At 34.8% G+C, this 8,462-nt stretch overlaps 1 pseudogene; it reads right to left on the bottom strand.

Moving 5' to 3' along the window:
• Window positions 1–1,338: 1,338 nt before the first annotated feature.
• On the bottom strand, window positions 1,339–5,242 carry LOC126618201 (uncharacterized; annotated as a pseudogene).
• Between the last annotated feature and the right edge of the window lie 3,220 nt (window positions 5,243–8,462).

An 8,462-nucleotide genomic window follows, 5' to 3' on the forward strand; every position in this document is an offset into this window, starting at 1 on the left:
TTCTCAAATGTAACAGAATGCAAGGTTCTCAACTTAAACATGAATACACTAAAGTCGCAATTTGTGCACAACATCTGCAGGAGTAAGAGTAGCACTATAATGCAACAAAAGGCTCAAGACTATCAAAAGATTGTAGTTGAAGAATCCATGTTTTAATTAGCACTAATCCTGACACGAATACACTAAAGTCGAAAGTTAAGTGAAAAACAACGGAAAACAGATGCATTATGACAGGGAGACACAAATGTAAAAAACAATCAATACCTTTAACTCTTTGTTGATCGGTAACGGATCATTAAAGTTGCAACCTCTCTGTTTAAAGGGTCGGCGGGATTGGGATATAGCAGAAGTTGTGGCGAGAACACTTCAAATACGCGTGCAAGATCTGGAAACACTAGGCGATGTAATTAGAATTTGATAGTATTCCTTGTTTGGTTCATTTAATAGTTCTACACAATTTAGAATAGTAGGAGTTTATGATAGTGAGTACTGACATCTTATCAACATTTGGGTGGTAAGTCTTATTGGCAAAGCCTAATGAGGGAGATTTATAGGGATAAGCATCTGGTAGGTCAACTGCTATCCTCCCCACACTTCCCTGATAAATACCTTATGGACGAAATGGGGGGATTACGCGATGAAAACAAATTACGGCCAATTCAAGTAGCTATTTTGGATACCAAAATCATCAAAACGAATTAGAGCAATAACCAAACTACAAATTCCATTAAAAAAAAAAAAAACTAATGATTGGATATGGAGAAACACAAATACTGTTTCAAATTAATAATAATGAGTGTAAATATAATCGTTTCACATATGATAAGGTAGGCAAAAGACAACGGTGATTAATACAAAATTGTAACTGCTAGTGGTTAAGATTGAGACAGAGAGGTAAAACATATTATGCTAAATTTGGTTCTAAAGGTTGGTAACAATTACGGAATGAGCTGGATATGATTGTAGCCCATGGCGAAGTTACTTTTGTAATTATTTATTGACTAACATTGGATACATGGTGTAGTTCAAGGTTTTATACGTTTTTACCACCAATTGAGTTTGGTTCCAATGTGCAGAAAACGAAAATAATATGTTGGGGTTAACACTAAAGACTTTAAGATCAAACTGGTTAAAATAGTTAAAACGAAAGATATCGCTTGAGAATAGATCGGGTGATCAAATTTATCCAATGAAAGATTACAAACTGAGGACAATGGGTTGAACAAAAGCGAAAGAGAAGTGGATAAAAAGGGGAAAAAAAAGGAGGCAGCAATGAAAGTAACAGAAAATTAACAACACAAAATATTTAATATATTGAAAACTAAATGGCTGAACGGATTATATACCATGAATAAATAGCAGCGGTTCTTGAAAGTGAATAAGAACAAAACCAGACGGCAATATGAAGCATCTGATTACGAAGACAAAATCTGCAACATAGCAAAATGAGAATTTAAACGTAAAATTTATCTGTAAATCAGAACGACCGCAGCCTGGTTGAACACCAATTCAAAACGACCGTAGCTGGGAAACTATACTTAACACCATGATGGGAAGATGTAGAAGTGGCATGATAAAATAATAACAACATCGAAAATAGAGAGCTCACAAAAGGGTTATAAACAAAATGTTTAAGTTGTAGAATGCAGATACAAAAGGCTAAAAGTTGTTTATTTACATACAGACATGTGTTGGATTTTAGCACTTGGAATCACCCTTCAAGCGCAAGCAGCATTCGGATACAAAAAATTGTTAAGTGTTGGTCTATGTACAGGCAAAAAATATTATGAAGTTCAGATTAGAGAGATATTTACATGGTAAAGAAATAGGACAAATATTGTTTCATACACATTAACAAAAAAGCATCAGCATTTTTTAGCAATTTGATTGGTACTTCATCCAATTCTCTTGGATCTGTTTATGAAATTTCCTCGACTCCACTATTTTAAACAGGTTTTCTACGTTAAATAGTATGAATATATGGAAATTTGAAATTGATAGTTGTAAAAGCAGTTACGGCATAAACCTTTGTTCACCGGCAGTGAAAAGAGCTCTCATAATCGATTCCCTCTTCCGTTTATATGATTGCTCGGTGGTTTCAGCCATTGAAGTAAAAGATGAAACAACGGTGAAGGACACTGTGATTTCTCTTGTCAAAGGCTGCGGAGTTATCGGTTGCATAGTCATATCCTCAATCACATTGTGAATGAGCACATCGTTTGAATTAAAAGTATTCCTCATGTTGCCAAATCGCAGATGAAAAATCTTCTTTTGTCCAATAAGCCTGAGAAACTCGTTTGGTAGTTGTCACTGCTCCACCAGTCGCTGATTCACTAACAGGTCTTTGCAGGGCATGCCAAAAAGTTTCCCACCACATTTACCAATTATTAAAGCATTCATTTCATTTGTTTCATCTTCGAGAATGAGATTGACTTTGTACCTACATTTAAAAACTCAACCTCATGAGATTTTTGAGAATCACAGATTACCAGAAACTCAATACGTAAAAAAAGTAGAATGAAAATAGATTACACACATGTAATAATACAACAATCATATGTAACCAAATATAAGAAAAAAGAAAAAGGAAACAAACAGGGGGAAAAAAAGGCTTTGCCACGGTAAGGCAAAAAACTATAAGATTTAAGTTTATATGACTTAAATGGGATAAAAACACAAATCAGGGAGAAGACAATGATAAATAAATAATTTTTCAAACAACATGTTTATGAACCATTATGTACATCCATTGTTCAAACGGTTGACAATCCAGAATTATAAATTTTTTAAAGTGTGATTATATAAAGCATCAAACTGAATTTGTATATTCCGTATTGGATGTTAATAATCTTTTCTGTATTTATTTGTTCCAATTGGTTAACGACAACAAACTACACAACAGCAAGAAAGAGCAAATTGTTTGTTAGCTTCGGTTTAAATACTTAATGTAACATTACCAAGGCATTGGAATCTGGTTAGGATTCTTTTGGCAAATGAGTTGACCAGTGGTTAGGTCCTTGTGCATCTATTTTACGCAGTTTGGGCAAGCACTGTACCACCAATCAAAGCGCGTGTCAAAACGCTTAATAGATGTTTTGCACAGAAAAGTGACGTCCTGTAATATGTTTTTTTTAACACATTTGTAACAGTCATAACAACATAATTAGTTCTGTTGAAAATGTTAAACTTGAATCGTGAAATTTTGATACCTTGTGCAACACCGAATCCAAACACGCCAAATTGTAACCCTTCTAGCAGTTTGCAAAATTGCAGCTTCATTTGCTTGTTTTGAAGAGGGGGGGAGCACTTTCAAAGGTTTTTTGCAATTAGAAAACCTGCAACATCAAAACATTTTATGAGTTTAACAATTTAAAAAAAAAAACAAACAAACAAACCATCTTTACAAAAATAACTAACAGAGCGTTTTTTTTGTTTTAACAATGAGAAATACACTCACACTGACTTATATGCATTCACTTCGGGGATGTCTGGATCAGTAAAAAAAAAGGGATGAACCAGTTCTATTCAAAAGGATCTTATCTACACATTGAAATGATAGTGTAGAAAAGAAAGAGAAAATATTAATAAAGGTAGCTGATTACATTTTGTGACAAAAACTACACAATAGAGATAATCGATAATACGCAAATACTCAACTGTTTAAAAAGTTTTCACAAAATGGTGGCACAATGAACTTTATGAAGTGGTGCATTTCAAACCAACTAACTCATTCCTAACACAATATTCATTGTTTTCTAACTGTTAATGAAAAACCAATGCTCATATCTACTTAACAGACATGGTTGAATAAAAAAGAAAATAAAGTAAGAAAGCGATTAGTACCAGTCAGTAATGACTGAAATATTAAGATACTTGTAAATTAATTGACAAAGAAGAACGAAAACATATAATGACAAATCAGTCCAAAGACAGATAATAAAATTGCAAAATGATATAACATTCAAAGAATTTAAACAAAACAACATTTGCACAGACCAAAATAAACAGCGAAAAATAAGTTTTTAAGAAAACAAAATACCCAAGTAGAGCTTCACTTTCAGACTTGTGAAAATAACAACAACCGGCAAAGAAAACGCATTCGTTGACAAAGAAGAGAAGTCTTCTCCAACATCTGCCCACAACGTAACCATCAGTGCTTCTTTCCTGTTGACAAAGGGAACAACAAATAAAATCATCACTTTTTTTATAGCAGCAAATTAACAAATAGTGAAAACAACTGCAAACAACATCCATACGAAACAAAAAATAACCTTATATTTTCGATACGGACACCACACTTGTATGCAATCCTCTGATTAATCTGTTTAGATTTGAGAGGTTGTATAGAGCTTATATGACCAATGACATCTTATTATTTAAAAAATAAACAGAGGCAGGTCGTTAAAAGACCATTTTGGAAAACAAATATAAACACACTTTAACCCATGCACATGCACCTATATATATTAACAGTACATGTGAGAATGTCAACCATGTTCAATCAAGGGTAAAGTGTGTTATAATCCTGCAGAAAAAAAATCAATGGCGAGGGATAGGCGGGAATACAATTGCTAATTTTCATAATACTGTTTTCGAGCTGAACAAAACATGGGTTTCATGCAGCACTACCCTGTATTGTCCCCTAATTCTTATAGTCCGAAAATCAGTTATTTCATAGCATCCACCGGCTTCAATTTTGAAAGCCATAACCTCAAAATCAACATCTGATGTACAGCCATCCACCGCATGTTGCTTCACATTGTATCAATCAAATTGTTACCATAATGAAACACAATGAATCAGAACAGTAAAATTATTTCAAGCAAGATGGAAAGAAAAATCCAAGGCTCCACAAAAATTTGAGACAGAAAACATCACTCGTTAAACATAAGCGAAGAAGCCAAAAAACTGAGAAAACAAAAAAACAAAGAGAGAAAACAGATGGTCAACGCACACATTTCGCTAACCATAAGACAACTCATTTTAATCATGTGACATGTAAAAAACTATCCCAACACAATCATTATTTGCTGAGTTAATTGTCATTGTTTGTACTTTTGATTAAACTAATCAAACAATTATTTCTCACTGCTTCGTCAACCAATATACAATGCAGGGCAATGTACTTCTGAACAGTTCCTGGAATCATCGATTTCCAAATTCTACATATCCGAACTTTGATTTTGTCCGCTTTCACGTATGGTCTTAACTGATCAACATGAGTTGGACAGATGTTCTCCATTTATCCTACGAAGAAGAAATTGTAACGACACATTAGAAATTCTCATAAAACCATAGAAAGAAAAAATAATAAAAGTTATAAACGATGTGCAATTTACTTATCCATGTTGTGAAAGAAAGAGACAAAGAGTTTAGCAACCACCAGTATCTACCACAATTACAAAACAGAAGGTATGAACCCAAAATTGATTAAAAAAATGCTCCAGAAGCTACAAACATAAAATAACAACCCAAACACATAACCAAAACGGCTAACATGAGGGCCAAAAAAAGGGAAAATTTTAAAGCAAACGATGTAAAAAAAAAAGAAGGGGGAGGGGGGAATTCAAACAAAAGATGCAGATGGCACCTATTCGATAGCTACATAAGAATTGCATAAATTGAACACCTTCAAATGAAATATACAACGCAAAACACATAGGTGAATTGCAGATCCCTCCAATCACACCACCAAATAACAAACAATTTTCACGAAAACAATGGGATACCCTGGTTTTAACATCGACAGCAGTACTTATATGCAAAAGATTTCGAAACGTTGGGCTATTTACATACAAAAAATGTTAAAGAAATATTGTGTCATTTACATTGATAAAATATGAAAAAAAATTGTTCAATGGAACACCAAAAGCTCCCCACAGTACTCTTGATTGTCAAGAAAGTAGTTTAAACCAATCCAAAGATCAAAACTCTTTCAAAGTTCCTTGTGTATTCAATTGCTCTAAAACAACCAGCTTCTCCATTCCAAACTATCCAACAATTATTTGACAGTAATACAACCAATCACCAACTAACATTTTAAACCCATCCAAAGACCAAAACCCTTTCAAATTTCCATGTGTATGACTAAATTATTTGGAGATGGGAGACACACAGAGCTAGCATAGGAACCAAAGAAGATCTGCAAAAGCAAGTTAAGAGATCATCGTATTACAGAAGCAAATTACATGATAAAATTAAGAGAGCATAACTGAATAACCAAACCCTCTCTCTCTAACTTTCTGAAAACCTCTAGCAAGCAATCATGGTTAATGTTGCCGATTCTGAGTAAAAGACATGTTCATTAAGAAATACAACCTAAAACCCCTGAAAGCCTCTTTGATATCTCAATTTTTGACAAACGCGTGTCTAAATTTTCCATTTTCTCCTCTAGTTCAAAAACTGAAATTGAGACCTCTCCCCCCCCCCCCACCCACATGCAGCGATTCCTCCCAGAGCTTAAAATGCAAAAAACACCCAAACAAACAACGTCACAAAATTTAAACCACGAACACAAAAACCAACAAAGTCCAAATCTCTCTAAACACAACAGAAGAAAACCCGTTTTGCAAACTAACACAAAAATCTACAAACGAAGTTAAAAATGAAAAGAAAATCACCACAGAGTTGTCCGACGAAGGAAACAACTGTGAAGCGAGAAAAGCATAGCTAAGAAGACGAAAACACAAAAGTGCGGCAAAGGGAAGCAGACAGTGGAGAACAAAAGGAAAAACAAACCAAGAGTGACAGAGAAGAGGGAACGGGAATAAGAAAGGAAACACAACAAAAGGGAGCCAAAATAAAGCCCAAAAAGAACACAGAATGATGACCAATACGTGGCACAGTCAATTCCCACCTTCTCCTGCAACACGTGACACAATCATAAACCATAAAAAAGGCGAAGGTTTTCGGCCAGTTGAAAACAGCCCACCTAGCGGAGGCAAAATTGATAATCCACTGTACAAAACCAAGTCAACATCGCCTAAACTCCCAACAAATCAAGGGCATTTCCACCCTTTCACTATTACTGAACAATGTCTGGCTCAACCGGCTTTCAGTATATATAATTTCTGATCTCATTTTCTTCTAATAAAAATATTTTTTTATGGCTAGTATAGTAATATTTTTTTAACGAATCTTCACTTTACCTTATATATAACATGCTAATAAACATGAGCGTGACTGCTTACAATTCAATGTTGTCCTAACTGATTATTGTAATTTGAATTTTACATGCATTAACAATTTCTCTTGCATGTGATTAAATTGTGTCCATGTTGTCCAAGTTGACTTCGAAGTGAGTTGGCATCTTGTTATGATAGCCTTGATCACATTGCAACGTCAAATTCCATATGTGGGACGTACATACTCACATTTCTAATAGAGGTAATGAGTAAGAGTTTTCTAAATAACATTATTGGTCCTAAACAATAAAAATGTCATATATGTACATTATTTGAAACAGAAGTTTGGCGGTCTAGTATTAGGGATTACGCTTCAATTAATGTGGCAAATCTCCTCCAAAATTTGTTGCCACTAACATTCCAAAGGAGCGGCAACATGCATGGCTATAAGGGACCAGGGGCAAATGGATGAAGTTTTCATGATGATTCTTGCGAAAAAGGACTAGAGGCATATGAAGGGCCATCGCCATAACTCGAAAGTTCTTCCATAGCGCGGTGAGGGTTGGACCGTTGTTTTTCACAAAGATAAGGCAAGAATACTCTCTACATTTTAAAAACACAAAAATGTTAGTGTTAGAATACTCTGATAGTATGTTAGATAACCACTAAACACTAAGATTAAGAAAAATCGTCAATCATATGCACGTAGATTTGCGAGATCTTAATTACATACCTTCTCCAACAGCCATGTTGATGTAAAGTTCAATAATGTTAGGGCACTTGTGGTAACAAGCAGTTGAACAAAGCTTATTGAGAACTCGAGGGTCAAGGAGGGTATCAGAGGAAATTCCAATTGCCTTCCTATCAACACCGCATGCCTTGATGCACTCATCCGTCTCCATGTATTCAGCCATCTTCTCTACCACCACTCCCAATGTCCTGCATTCGTGTTCAACCTTTCCGCCTTTCTTAGCCATCATCTCCAACAAGCACCGTTTCCCCGAAGATGACACTGAAAATGCGCAAATCTCGTTTGGCAAATGCTCACATATACAATCTCACCTGAAAATTGACCAAACGAGATTAATTTCAAACTAACCATCTTTAGCGATTAAAGTAATGATATTTGTGCACCTAGAGCTGCATGGATGAATAGGAAAGAGTGGAAGAGGAGCAAAGGAATAAACATGGTTGAGAAATCCGTGGTTGAACTGCCTGAAGTAATTGACTAAGAAAAAGAGATCTGGTTTACGAGAGATAAAAGGAGATTGATATGAACTATATATAGGGGCGGAAACCGATTAAAAGGTTCTTAATTGTTTGTAGTTTAGCTCCATA

The sequence above is a fragment of the Malus sylvestris genome, chromosome 4 (assembly GCF_916048215.2).
Source record: "Malus sylvestris chromosome 4, drMalSylv7.2, whole genome shotgun sequence".
NCBI classification, from domain to species: Eukaryota; Viridiplantae; Streptophyta; class Magnoliopsida; order Rosales; family Rosaceae; genus Malus; species Malus sylvestris.